This window comes from Myotis daubentonii, chromosome 15 (assembly GCF_963259705.1).
Source record: "Myotis daubentonii chromosome 15, mMyoDau2.1, whole genome shotgun sequence".
NCBI lineage: Eukaryota > Metazoa > Chordata > Mammalia > Chiroptera > Vespertilionidae > Myotis > Myotis daubentonii.
The window spans coordinates 27,356,261-27,371,213 of NC_081854.1; the positions used below are offsets into that span (position 1 = coordinate 27,356,261).

The 14,953-nt window shown below is 39.7% G+C and overlaps 1 long non-coding RNA gene across 1 annotated transcript; it reads right to left on the minus strand.

Annotated features, from left to right (window-relative positions):
- Positions 1-498: 498 nt before the first annotated feature.
- Positions 499-5,411, minus strand: LOC132217048 (uncharacterized). Its single transcript, XR_009448845.1, has 3 exons — positions 3,478-5,411; positions 2,028-3,250; positions 499-1,806 (listed from the first exon to the last, which is right to left on the minus strand). It is a non-coding gene; the product is annotated as an uncharacterized LOC132217048 (long non-coding RNA).
- Between the last annotated feature and the right edge of the window lie 9,542 nt (positions 5,412-14,953).

Genomic DNA, 14,953 nt, shown 5'->3' on the forward strand with positions numbered 1-14,953 from the left:
TGGAACAAATTCCAAGTAATAGAGACTATGAAAGAAAGATGAAAAAAAAAAAAAAAAAAAAAAAAAAAGAAAGATGGAAAAACAATTTAAAAATTGGAGAAGTTAAGGTCCAATCATGAAGCAAACTAAAATGTAGATGCTTTTTTGTGGCTGGTGTGGTGCAGTTAGTTAGGCGTCAACCTGTTGCCAGGAAAGGTTGCGGGTTTGATTCCTGGTCAGGCCCAGGCCCAGGATGCGGGCTCGATCCTGGGTAAGGGATGTGCAGGAGGCAGATAGATGTTTCACTCTCACATTGATGTTTCTATCTCTCTCCCTTCCTCTCTCTAAAACAAAGCAATGAAAAGTCTTAAAAAGAGATGAGTTTTGAATTTATGAAAGACAATCCATTTAATCATGATCATAGTAATATCTTTTTTAAAGGTACAGTATTTATGATTACAACTGTAGGGAAGGCATACCACTTGGCACTTGGCGCTGTGCTGAAGAATTCTTATAAAATCATAGCAGAATATTGTTTATTATTTTCAGCTTTTAAAGTCATCAACATGTAATTAAGGCAATTCTTAATGGCAGGAAGAATAACATTTTGTAAGAAAGAAAATACAGATGGAATTTATACTACTTGGCTCATTCATAATGATGTTTACTTAGTAAGTAATATATATTAGCTATAACCAAGTATTATGGTAAGTACATTAATAAGATACAGAGCGATGATGTGTCAATCTGTGTCTGTGTGAGGTTAAGACAGTATATCTTCATATCAGGAGGTCTGTAGTTGATAAACAGATAAATAAACAAAGTGAACAACAGTTCATATAGGCTCTTCCTAATGATATATTAATAAGGGGACACAGGTCTCCTTATTCATATAAGGTCTCTCTCTCTCTCTTTCTCTCTCTCTCTCTCATACACACACACACAATTTAGAGAGGAACACTTTCTAGAATACAAATAAACAAAAGTATTTGTCTTTAAGGAAGACAAGCAGACTGACTATATACTATTTTGTTTCATTTTCATTACTATGTACAGGTATTATTCAATAAAAAAAAACCCCACTTTTCCCCCCTAATACAAAAAGAGCTCCTGTAAATAACTAAGAAAAGACCAACATCCAATAAGAAAAAAAAATCAAGCAATATTTATAAGCAGTTCACACAAAAGAAGTACTAATAACTTATGAAAAAATGTTCAACCTCACACAACATGAAATGCATAGGGTACCAAGGTAACATTTTTCAATTATAAGACTGGCAAGCTTTGACCGGGTGCTCAGTGGTTAGAGCTTTGGTCTGCATATGGAAGGGTTGTGGTTCAAACCTGGTCAAGGGCACATACTATGCTTGCAGGCTTGATCCCCAGCCCCAGTCAGGGCATTTGTGGGAGGCAACCAATTGATGTGTGTCTCACATCAACGCTTCTCTCTCTCTCACCTCCCTTCCATTCTCTCTAAAAATCAATGGGAAAAATATCCCAGGTGAGGATTAATGACAACAAAAAGACTGGCAAAAGTTTTCAAAAGTTTGATAACATCATATTGGTGAATATGGGGTAACAGACACCCTCAAAAACTGGCTAAAGTATAAATTGCTATATATCTCTATTGAGGGGGACACAGGAATGTTAGAATTACAAAGCTATGTCTCCCGTTATCTAGAATTTCCAGTTATTGGATTTGTTTTACAGATAAATTCACCATTTATTAAATGATTCATGAAGGTTCTTCATTACAGCACTTTGTATTATCAAAAATTAGAAACATGGAGAGGGTAACTGTAAGTCTGAGGGACAATGAGAAGAAGACTTCACTGTATCCTATTATTTATTTATTTATTTTATTGATTTTCTACAGAGAGGAAGGGAGAGAGATAGAGAGCCAGAAACATCGATGAGAAACATCGATCAGCTGCCTCCTGCACATCTGCCACTGGGGATGTGCCTGCAACCCAGGCACATGCCCCTGACTGGAATCGAACCTGGGACCTTTCAGTCCGCAGGCCGACACTCTAGCCACTGAGCCAAACTGGTTTCGGCTATTATTTATTTTTGACCTGTGTGAATGGCTGCATTAAAGCCTTGGCCAGAGGACAAATCTGCTGAGGATACCACACTGGCCACCATACCACAGGGCTCACCACGAAGGCCTCTGCAATAGATTCAGTATTGGAAGTCTAAGCCTCATGTTCCAACTGACAGGGAGCCAGGAGAACCACTCTGGATTAGTGCACTGGCCTCCAACCCAGCCTCCCTGCTTCTTGCCCTACTATATAGTTTATTCTCAACACAGCAGCCAAGATTCTTTGTAAATTAAGTCAAACTGTCATTACTTTCCTCAAAACCCCAAAATTGCTCCCACCTCAGGATAAATAACAATCATTACAGTTGCCCCCAATGTTCCCTTTCTAACCTCAAATGCTACCATCCTTTCCCCACTCACTTCAATCCAGCTATTCTAGGTTCGCTCCTGCTTCAGAATCTTTGCAGCTATAATTTCTTTTTCTTTTTTAATTGATTTTAGACAAGAAGGGAGAGGAAGAGAGAGAGAGAGAGACACAGAGAGAAACATCAATCATGAGAATCATTCAGCTGCCTCTTGCATGCTCCTCTCTTGCAAGCCAACAACTGGGGCATATGCCCTGACCAGGAATCGAACTCTGACCTCCTGGTTCATGGGTCAACACTCAACTACTGAGCCACACTGGTGGGGCACAGCTACATTCTTTTGCTTGAATATTCAATCGCCTTTTTGAGTCATTTCTCAAATGTCAGCTTTTTATGTCTTTTTTTTTTTTTAAAAACCCCATACCCGAGATATGCTTATTATTATTTTAGAGAAAGGAATGAAGAGAGAGAGAGAGAGAGAGAGAGAGAGAGAGAGAGAGAGAGAGAGAGAGAAACAGACAGACATACACATTGGTATGAATCTATCCTTTGCCTCCTGTACATTCCCTGACCCGGGATCGAGCCCACAACCTTTGTTGCATGGGACGACGCTCCAACTGAGTCACCTGGACAGGATTCCCTAACCCTGTGGTCGGCAAACTGCAGCTCGCGAGCCACATACGGCTCTTTGGCCCCTTGAGTGTGTCTCTTCCTAAGCCTTAGGAGAACCCTAATTAAGTTAATAACAATGTACCTACCTATATAGTTTAAGTTTAAAAAATTTGGCTCTCAAAAGAAATTTCAATCGTTGTATTGTTGATATTTGGCTCTGTTGACTAATGAGTTTGCCAACCACTGCCCTAACCTATTTTATAAATATATTTTATTGATTTTTTACAGAGAGGAAGGGAGAGAAATAGAGAGTTAAAAACATCGATGAGAGAGAAACATTGATCAGCTGCCTCCTGCACATCTCCCACTGGGGATGTGCCCGCAACCCAGGTACATGCCCGTGGCCGGAATCGAACCTGGGACCTCTCAGTCCGCAGGCGGACGCTCTATCCACTGAGCCAAACCGGTTTCGGCCCTAACCTATTTTAAATTGGAAGTAGCAATTCCCCTCCAGCCCATACACTTATCTCCATCCCCATTCCTGGCTTTTTCTCCAAGCACTTAAGCATCTTCTTAGCATATTACATATTTTACTACTTTATCTCTCAAATATAAACTCTAATAAGGGTTGGGTTTCTTTTTCTCACTGCTGCTTACCCTGCAATTGCAACAGTACCTCTTCCATAATAAGGGCTCAAATATTTGTTGAACAAACTGTTTCTCCTTTCCCATACTAAATCAGCAAAACTGAAAACAGAATATAGGTAGGAAGGAATAAGACTGTTAGCATGATTGTTGTCTTTCATGATAAACCTTTTTGAGTAATTTAAATTAAAACACACAGATGGCCCTAACTAGTGTGGCTCAGTTGGTTGAGTGTCACACTGTACACTGAAAGGTTGCCAGTTGGATTCCCGGTCAGGGCACATATCCAGGGTTTGGGTTCCATCTCTGGTCAGGGTATGTACGGGAGGCAACCCACCAATGTATCTCTCTCACATGGATGTTTCTCTCTCTCTTTCCCTTCCTCTCTCTCTAAAATCAGTTAAAACAACAACCCCCCCCCCCCACATTCATGTACACATATCTCTCATCAAAATAATTTAAACATTTTTAATAAATAGATATTAGATATATTTAGGAAGAACTGATAGAACTTGGTAATAGGTGTGATGCTGGTGCAGAATTGAAAGAAACAGTGTTGAAAATGACTTCCAGATTTCTGGCATACTCATGTTAGTAGATGGTGCCCACTGGAAGAAAAGTTGAGATTACTTCAAAATTTGAGAGGCCTTCAAGTAAACATATCAAGAAGTCAGATCTAGATTCAGAAAAGAGAATTGTGCCAGACATGTGAATTTGAAAATAATTCTTCATAGGCGTTGCTGCCAGAGAGAGTATACAGCTTAAAAAGGAGAAAAAAGCTAAAGAACTTTGAGGAACACACTTTCAAGATGGGGCGGTGGAGAAATCAAGTAAACAGAATGAGGAACAGCAGCTAGAGAGGGGAGGAGAAAAACCACATGAATATAGCATCCAGGAAGATAAGAGTATTTTAAGGAAGAGGTCAACCGTATGGAATGCTTCTGTAAAACAAACAAGAGAGGAAAACTGAAGAGGCGCATTGGAGATTATTGGTGACCTTACCAAAAGGAGTAGATCAAATGCATTAAGAAGTGAAAGGGAGATCATCTTGACAGTTAAAGAGCTAAGTAGGAGCTGATAAGATGTAGGATTCAAGCATAATTTTCTTAAAGTAGGCGTTCATAACATAATTACTAAATATGCAACATAATTACATGTTAATTTATGAATATTAACACATTATTATGCTATATAGAATGTCAGCTTAAAAATTAAATGTGAACAGAAAGGATCCATTAAGGAAGAAGTTGAAGATAAAGAGGTAAATCAGTGTTTTAAGCCTGGGAGTTAAGGAGCTAGAGCACAAGCAATTTTTTGATGTTGTTTCCGTTTTTATTGGGCCACCAGAAAAAGGCTAAAACTGTGGATGAGGTTGGTTTAGAGAGTGTAAGTGCTTTGAGGCAGTTTCTAATAAATATCCTGTAGTTCTCTTTGAAATAAGATGGCTAGGCCATTTGATGACTGAAGTGATTACAAAAAGGTACTAAGTTTTGCTGGCAATGTGAGGGCCCAGTAGAGGTACTAATTTACTCATTTGTGATTATTTTCCATAGGAAAAAGCCCTCTGGATGAATACTGACAATGTGGATGCTTTCAGGGTTGAAGTTTTTCTAGGTAGGAGCAGAAGCAGCTCAAAAGAGGCACAAGGGTAGGGTTGGTGTGGTTCAGTGGTTGAGCGTAGATTTATGAACCAGGGGGCCATGACACATGACCAGGTTGGGGGCTTGATCCCCAGGAGAGGGTGTGCTTGAGGCGCAATCAATAATTGATGACTCGCCGAAACCGGTTTGGCTCAGTGGATAGAGCGTCGGCCTGCGGACTGGAAGGTCCCAGGTTCGATTCCGGTCAAGGGCATGTACCTGGGTTGCGGGCATATCCCCAGTGGGAGATGTGCAGGAGGCAGCTGATCGATGTTTCTCTCTCATCGATGTTTCTAACTCTCTATCTCTCTCCCTTCCTCTCTGTAAAAAATCAATAAAATATATTTAAAAAAAAATAATTGATGACTCGCCGAAACCGGTTTGGCTCAGTGGATAGAGCGTCAGCCTGCGGACTGAAGGGTCCCGGGTTCGATTCCGGTCAAGGGCATGTACCTGGGTTGCGGGCACATTCCCAGTGGGAGATGTGCAGGAGGCAGCTAATCGATGTTTCTCTCTCATCGATGTTTCTAACTCTCTATCTCTCTCCCTTCCTCTCTGTAAAAAATCAATAAAATATATTTTAAAAAAAAATAATTGATGACTCTCTCTCATCATTGATATTTCTATCTCTTTCCCTCGCCCTTCTTCTCTCTGAAATCAACAAAAACATATCTTAAAAAAAAGAAAAAAAAGAGAAAAAGAGGAGCGAGGAAGTTTAGATTATTTGCAAGATAGATGAAGGATCATGGAGTCTAGGCTGATTGGAGATGGTGTTGGGGAAAGTAAAAGAGAGAGCTTATGAATGCAAAGTAGAGAGCACTGTTTTTAAAAAGTTCTTTCTCCGTTTTCTTAAAAAAATATTTTTATTGATTTCAGAGAGAGGAAGTGAGAGGGAGATAGAAAAATCAACTATGAGAGATAATCACCAATCAGCTGCCTCCTGCACACCCCAATACTGGGGATTGAGCAGGCAACCCAGGCATGTGCCCTGACTGGGAATCCAACCATGACCTCCTGGTTCATAGGTCCACACTCAACGACTGAGCCAAATTGGCTGGGCAAAAAGTTGTTTCTTGACGAAATGAGTGATGCCAGAGGAATGGCTATGTAAGTGCGCGTCGTTTCCTACTCCCGATATTTCAACAAGTTAACCATCTATGTATAGTTCAATAAAGAAGTCCATGCTCAACACAGATGCATGCTGGAGACCTGCACACTAAAACACGGAAAGGCGGGCTTCCTGGGATAACGGGGAGACAAGAAGTGAGGAAAACACAGATATGGCTACAGACACAGCCCTGCAGCGCAGGTGGTCTCCAGTGCAGCTGGAAACTGCCAGCCTGGCCAGGAAAGGGGAGAAAGCTGGCTGTGGTAGCAGGCATTTCCTTAGGCTGGGAGGAACAGAGAGCTGTGGATGGCAGCACCACAAGGCAACCTGTGAGCAGCAAGAGAGGACACTGAGTTGTGGGCACGCTGCGAATAGGGTCTGAGTCATGTGAGCAAGCAGCAAGAGTGAACAGAGTCAGCAAATGCCCGCCCAAGCAGCTCCCCACTGCTGGGCCTGGCGGTGGTGTTTCAGACAAAGAAAGGAAATCACAGAGCCCTGCTGCTGATTAGATTCCCAAAACTCACCTCCCGTTGCCCTTGGAGTTGCTCCAGGAGCATATTATGTATAAACCAAGAGCATTTCCCTCAGTGATTGAACCCCAGGAGGGGTGCTTCGGCTGGAACTGTGGAGGTTAGGGGTAGCCATTAGGTAGGGGCAAAACAAACTCCACCCTCAAGCAGCAGAGACTTGTACTATCTTATGGAAGCCACAGAGGCTCAAAAAAGCGAGGCCACAGAGGTAAGAATCATGCAATTCAACACCATCTACTGAAGCATAGTAGAAAGACCTCCTCAGAGATAAATGCAAAAACAAAGGAGGACAGAAAATACCATGAAGAACCAGAGTAACGACAATGACCAGAAAGATAACGAAAAATCCCCAGATAGTAGGCTGGAACAAATGGAATTATGTGATATAAATGACAGAGATTTTAACATTGCAGTTCTGAAAATACTCAACTAGATGTGAGAAAATACTGACAGGCAATTCAGTGCACTCAGAAAACAAATCAATGAACAAAATGAATATTTTTCTAAGGAGATCGAAACTTTAAAAAAAACATATCAGAACTCCTGTAAATGAAGCAGGCAATTAAGGAGATCAGAGTAAACTGTTGAGCCTAGAAAACAGAACCAATAAGTTAGTGGAAAGAACTAGTGATATTGAAGGTAAGAATTAAGAAATGATGCAGAGGGAAGAAGAGAGACCCAAGAATAAAGAAAAATGAAAGAGCTCTAAAGACCTCTCTAACTGAACCAGAAAAAGTAATAGCAGAATCATAGGCATTACGAAGGAGGAAGAGAGGGAGCAAGAAATGGAGATTCTATTAAAACAAATAGTGAATGAGAACTTCCCATATCTATAGAAAGAACTAGATCCTTGAATCTAAAAAACAAACCAATCCAAAATGGCCCTCTCCAAGACACTTGGTAATGAAGCTGTCAAAAATTAATGACAAAGAAATAATTCTCAAAGTAGCCAGGGAAAAGAAGGAAGTGACCTACAAAGGAAAATCCATCAGAATTTCATCCAACTTCTCAGAAGAAAATCTACAAACCAGAAGAGAGTGGAACCAAATATTCAAATGAGAGAAATTACCAGCCACAAATATATCCAGCAAATTATCCTTTAAATATGAAGGAGAAATAAGGACATCCCCAGACATACAAAAGCTGAGGGATTTTATCACCAGAAAACCTCCACTGCAGGAAATACTCAAGGGAGTTGTTATTCTATCTGAAACAAAGAACATAAGGTAACAACAATAGGAGTAAGAGCACGAAAAAACTTACAGCATAAACAGGGATAATCTATGACAACAAAAACATACAAGGGGAAAAGTCTGAAATGGCAAAGGAAAATGAAGATCAGATGCACTCAAAAGGGAAAAAACCATGATACATATGCAATTTCACTTTTTATAAACCTAATTTTAACCACACTCAAAAATCTCCAAAACAGGACATATAACTTAAAAAAAGAGGAAAGATGTAGGGAAGACCATAAAAAAACCCCCAAACCCCAAAACAACAGACAGAAGCATAAAGGAGGCACAGAATACCAAAAAACAAAAGATAAAATGGCCATAGGAAATCCTCATACATCAATAACTACCCTAAATGTAAATGGTCTATAAATTCACCAGTAAAAAGGCACAGAGTAGCAAGAAGGGATTAAAAAACAAAACCCAACCATATGCTGCATACAAGAGACACATCTAAACAGCAAAGACAAAGGTAGATTCAAAGTAAAAGGGTGGAAAATGATTCTCCAAGCAAATAATATCCACAAAAAAGCAGACGTAGCCATACTTAAATCTGGCAAAAGAGATTGCTAGATAACAAAGATAACAAGAGAAAAAGATGGACACTTTATAATGATAAAGGGAACACTAAATCAAGAAAACATAACACTTCTTTTAAAAAAATATTTTTATTGATTTCAGAGAGGAAAGGAGAGGGAGATAGACAGACATTAATGATGACAGTGAATCATAGACCAGCTGCCTCCAGGCACACCCCACACTGGGGGCTGAGCCGGCAACCTGGACATGTGCCCTGACTGTGAATCAAACCTTCACTTTCTAGTTCATAAGTCGATGCTCCAACACTGAGCCTCACCGGCCAGGCAACACTTCTTAATATATATGCACCCAACCAGGGAGCAGCTACTCACAGAACTAAAAGGAGAAACAGATCAAAACACAATCATAGTTGGAGACCTTAATAGTCCATTCACAGCTCTAGACAGATCAACCAAATAGAAAATCAATAAAGAAACATCAGCCTTTTTTTTTTTTAATTTATTTTATTGAGTTTTTACAGAGAGGAAAGGAGAGAGATAGAGAATTAGAAACATCGATCAGCTGCCTCCTGCACACTCCCCACTGGGGATGTGCCCGCAACCAAGGTACATGCCCTTGACCGGAATCGAACCTGCGACCTTTCAGTCTGCAGGCCGACGCTCTATCTACTGAGCCAAACCGGTTTCGGCGAAACATCAGCCTTAAATGATACACCAGACTAAATGGATATAGCTGACATTTACAGAACATTTCATCCCAGAACATCAGATTATACATTTTTCTCCAGAGCACATGGAACACTCTTAGGGACAGACCATATACTGAATCACAAAACTAGACTCAACAAGCTCAAAAAGATTGAAATTATACCAAGCATATTTTCTGACTATGACGCCTTGAAATTAAAAATCAACTGCAAAAAGCAAGTAAAAAAACACTAATGCATGGAGATTAAATAAGATACTGCTGTAAAATGACTTGATCAAAGAATAAAAGACAAGATCAAAATATATATATAGAGACAAATGAGAATGATAACACAACATATCAAAACCTCTGCGATGCAGCAAAAGCCATAAGATGGGAGTCTATATCAATTACAGGCCTCAAGAAACAAGAAAAAACCCAAGTAAACAACCTAACATCACATCTTAAAATACTAGAAAAAGACAAAAGTAACCCAAAGTCAGCAGAAGAAAGGAAATAATAAAAACTAGAGAATTAAATGATATAGAGAACAACAAGACTATATCAAAAAATCAATAAAGCAAAGAGCTGGTTCTTTGAAAAGATTTTTAAAAATTGACAAACTCCTGGCTAGACTCACTAAGGAAAAAAAGGAAAAGACCCATATAAACAGCCCATCAACCTATGAACCAGGAGGTCATGGTGCCTGGTCAGGGCACATGCCTGGGTGTGGGCTCGATTCCCTTGTGTGGGGCATGCAGGAGGCAGCCCATCAATGATTCTCTCACCTCATTGATCTCTCTCTCTCCCCACTCCCTTCCTCTCTGAAATCAATATAAAAATATTTTTTAAAAAGACCCATATAAACAAAATCAGAAATGAGAGAAAAGTCACTACAGATTTACAAAGGATTATACTAGAATATTATGAAAGACTTTATGCCACCAAATTCAATAACCTAGAAGAAATGGGTAAGTTCCTAGAAATATACTAAATCATGAAGAATTGGAAAATCTAAATAGACCGATTAGCAGTGAGGAAATTAAAACCATCAAAACCTCCCCAAAAATAAAAGTCCTAGACCAGATGGCTTCACCTGTGAAATCTACCAAGCTTACAAAGATTAAAAACCTATCCTTCTCAAACTCTTCCAAAAAATTGAAGAAGAGGCAATACTTCCTAAGACATTCTATGAGGCCAATATAACCCGGACACCAAAACCTGGCAAAGATAACACACAAAAAGAAAACTATAGACCAATATCTCTGATGCAAAAATCCTAAACAAAACACTAGCAAATTGAATACAATAGTACAGCCAAAAAATAATACATCACGATCAAGTGGGATTCATTCCAGGGGCATAAGGATGGCTCAACATTTGCAATGTGGTAATACACCACATTAACAAAAGAAAAGAAAAAAATCATATGATCTTATCAATAGATGCAGAAAAAGCCTTTGATAAGATACAACATCCATTTATGATTAAAACACCAATAAAATAGGAATAGAAGGAAAGTACCTCAACATAATAAAGACCATCCATATATGATAAGCCCTCAGCTAATATCATTCTCAATGGCGAAAAACTGAAAGGTTTTCCCCTAAGATCAGGAACAAGTCAAGGATATCCTCTCTTACCATTCTTATTCAACACTCAGGGCCCGAATGGGTAGGGTCCCTAGGCCTGGCCGGCAATCAGGGCTGACCTGCAGGGTGACTGGCGGGGGTGATCGGGGGACCCCAATGGAACCTGCCTTGGCTGGCCTGGTGCCGCCCACTTGCCAGCCCCCCCACTGCCACTGCAGGTCGGGGTCTGGGGGCAGCTCCCGTGTTGAGCGTCTGCCCCCTGGTGGTCAGTGAGCATCATAGTGATCAGTCGTTCCGCTGTTTGGTCAATTTGCATATTAGGCTTTTATTATATAGGAGGATAGTGCTGGAAATCCTAGCCTGAGCAATAAGAGAAAGAAATAAAAGGCATCAAAATAGGGAAGGAAGAAGTTAAACTGTCACTTTCTGCCAAAGACATGATGCTGTATATAGAAAACCCTACAGACTCTACTAAACTATTAGAAATAATAAATAAATACAGTCAAGTTGCAGATACAAAATCAATGCGCAAAAATCCACTGCCTTCCTGTATACTAACAACAAAACTTTAGAAAAAGAAATGGAAAAAACAATTCCTTTTGCAATAGCAACTAAAAGAAAAAAATACCTAGGAATAAACTTAACAAAGAATGTGAAAGACCTATATAATGAAATTTACAAAGCATTATTTTTTTATTTTTATTTTTTAAATATATTTCATTGATTTTTTACAGAGAGGAAGGGAGAGAGATAGAGAGCTAGAAACATCAATGAGAGAGACATCGATCAGCTGCCTCCTGCACATCCCCCATTGGGGATGTGCCCGCAACCCAGGCACATGCCCTTAACCAGAATCGAACCTGGGACCCTTCAGTCTGCAAGCCGACGCTCTATCCACTGAGCCAAACCGGTTTCGGCTACAAAGCATTATTAAAAGAGATTGAAAAAGACACCAGAAAATAGAAAAATATCCCATGTTCATGGATTGGAAGAATCAACATAGTTAAAATGGCCATATTACCCAGATTTTAATGCAATGGGGATTTAAAAAATGTCATTTTTTCAAAGAAATAAAATGAGAAATCATCAGATTTGTATGTAACCACAAAAGACCCTGAATAGCCAAAGCAATCCTCAGAAAAAAGAACAAAGTTGAAGGTATCACGTTATCTGACTTCAAATTATACTACAGAGCTACAATAATTAAAACAGCATGGTATTGGCAGAAAAACAGACACACAGATCAATGGAATAGAATAGAGAACCTACCTATAAAACCACACATATATGGACAGATAATTTTTTTAAAAAAATATATTTTATTGATTTTTTACAGAGAGGAAGGGAGAGAGATAGTCAGAAACATCGATGAGAGAGAAACATCGATCAGCTGCCTCCTGCACATCTCCCACTGGGGATATGCCCGCAACCCAGGTACATGCCCTTGACCGGAATCGAACCTGGGACCTTTCAGTCCGCAGGCCGACGCTCCATCCACCGAGCCAAACCGGTTTCGGCTGGACAGATAATTTTTGACAAAGGAGCACAGAAATGCACATTTGAGTAAAGATAGTCTCTTCAATAAATGGTGCTGGGAAAACTGGAAAGCCACATGCAAACGAATGAAACTAGATTACAGTTTGTCCCCAGGTACAAAAATTATTTCAAAGTGGATTAAAGACCTAAATATAAGACCTGAAACAATAAGTTACATAGAAAAAAATATAGGTATAAAACTTATGGACCTGGGTCATAGAGAACATTTTATGGACTTGCTCCCAAAGGCAAGGGAAGTAAAGGCAAAAATAAATGAATGGGTCTATATCAAACTGAAGAGCTTCTTCTGCACAGCAAAAGAAATGGACAATAAAACAAATAGGTAGTCAACCAGATGGGAGGTGATATTTGCAAATAGTAGCTCTAACACAGGTTTCATTTTCCAAAATATATAAAGAACTCATAAACCTCAACACCAAAGAAACAACTCAATCAAAAAGTGGGCAGAGGACCTGAAAATACACTTCTCCCAAGAAGACATACAACAGCCAATAGGTATATGAAAAGATGTTCAATCTCACTGGCAATTAGGGAAATGCAAATCAAAACTACAATTAGATACCACCTTATACCTGTTAGAGTGGCCATTATCAAAACAAACAATAACAAGTGTTGGGGAGATTGTGAAAAAAAGGGAACCCTTATTTACTGCTGGTGGGAATGCAGACTGTACTATGGAAAGCAGTCTGGTAATTCCTCAAAAAATTAAGAATACATAGAGCTACCATATGACCCAGCAATCCCACTCCTGAGTATATACCTGAAAAACTTGAAATCATGTATTCACAAAGCTATGTGCACCCCTATGTTCATTGCAGCATTATTCACGGTGGCCAAGACATGAAAACAACCAAAGTGTCCCATGATAGAGGACTGGATAAAGAAGATGTGGTACATATACTCGATGGGATACTACTCAGCCATAAGAAAGGAAGAAATAGCACCATTTGCAACAACATGGATGGACCTTGAGAACACTATGCTAAGTGAAATAAGTCAGACAGAAAAAGCTAAGACCCATATGATTTCATTCATATGTGGGATATAAAACGGAAACTTATGAACAGAAACAGCAGATGGTAGCTGCCAGAGGGAAGGGGGTGGGAGAGAAAGGGGTTTTAATATGAGGTGACAAGAGAAAATTTGACTTTGGGAGATGGGCACACAGTACAATACACAGATCTTGTAACAGAAACTCACACATGAAACCTATGTGTTCATGTTGACCAAAGTCACCTCAATCAATTTAATAAATAAAATTTAAAAGAAAAGTTATTTCTTGAGCAAGCCAATTGGAAGATCCAAGTGTGGAGTGTCTAAATCCATGATTCAGATGAGGTTGGTGGACAAGGTCCAGGTATATCCACAGCTTTGGATGGAATGGAAGGGGATGAAAGAAAAAGCCACAGGATCAGGATCAAGAACCAGGGTGGAAAAAAAAGAAAAAAAAGAACCAGTTGGGTTTGAAGAGTTAACATAGCAAGCTTGACTGCTATCATTTACCAGGCCTGCTTACAAGTTCGGCCCTTGGTTGACATCTGGAAACCTGGATTTCAGTTTTTCCACCATTTCCAGAACTTATAAGAGTGGCTCACTGTGCCTAAACAGCACATCCTGTGTGACTCCTTTCAAAATTCCCTCTGAAAGTTTGAGCCTGGTTTCTCCCAGACTTTGCCAATTCATCTTTTCCATTTGCTAAATTTGCTTTGTATATTTTTGCTGTAAGAAATCATAACCATGAGTATGGTTACTTGGGGATTCCCAAGACAGATGTGTAAACCACACAAAAGCTGAAGTCATTTGGAAGAATAGAAGCATAGAGTAAGAGGCAAGCAGTTACCAGGTTTTTCAAGATAATGGGCAGTAATTAGGTCATTAAATGATCAAATCAGGAGAGTGAGAGGGCTATATGAGCCTCAACAGAGTAATAGAGGTTTTATCAGGAGAGGGAAGAGAGCAAAGACATCAAGCCCACATCCTGAACATAGGTTTGTAGGGCAAGAAATACTCCAATGCCATCATTGGGGAAAGCTGGTGATGGGAATATTTCCATCATTTCCTGGACTTATAAGAGTGGTTCACTGTGCCTAAATGTGGAACTGTTCTTAGAGGTCAAAGGCTAAGAACATAGAGGATTAACCCTGAATCTGCTCTAATGTACACATCTGTCTACATTGACAGTACAGCAGGGTTTTCTGGTACCTTATGGTAATGAATTACTTGCTGAGCACACTGGTGTAGAGTGGTATCACAGCTGGGCACTACTATCTTTCACCATATTCTAAGTCCTCAAGAAGTGTAAACCAATGTTCCTCTCACCCACTTTAGCTTTGGCTTCTTTTGCAGAGGGAAAGACATTGCCAGCATTATTTTAATAGCCAAATATAGAAATTATCCAAATGTGGCATCATCAGAATGGATA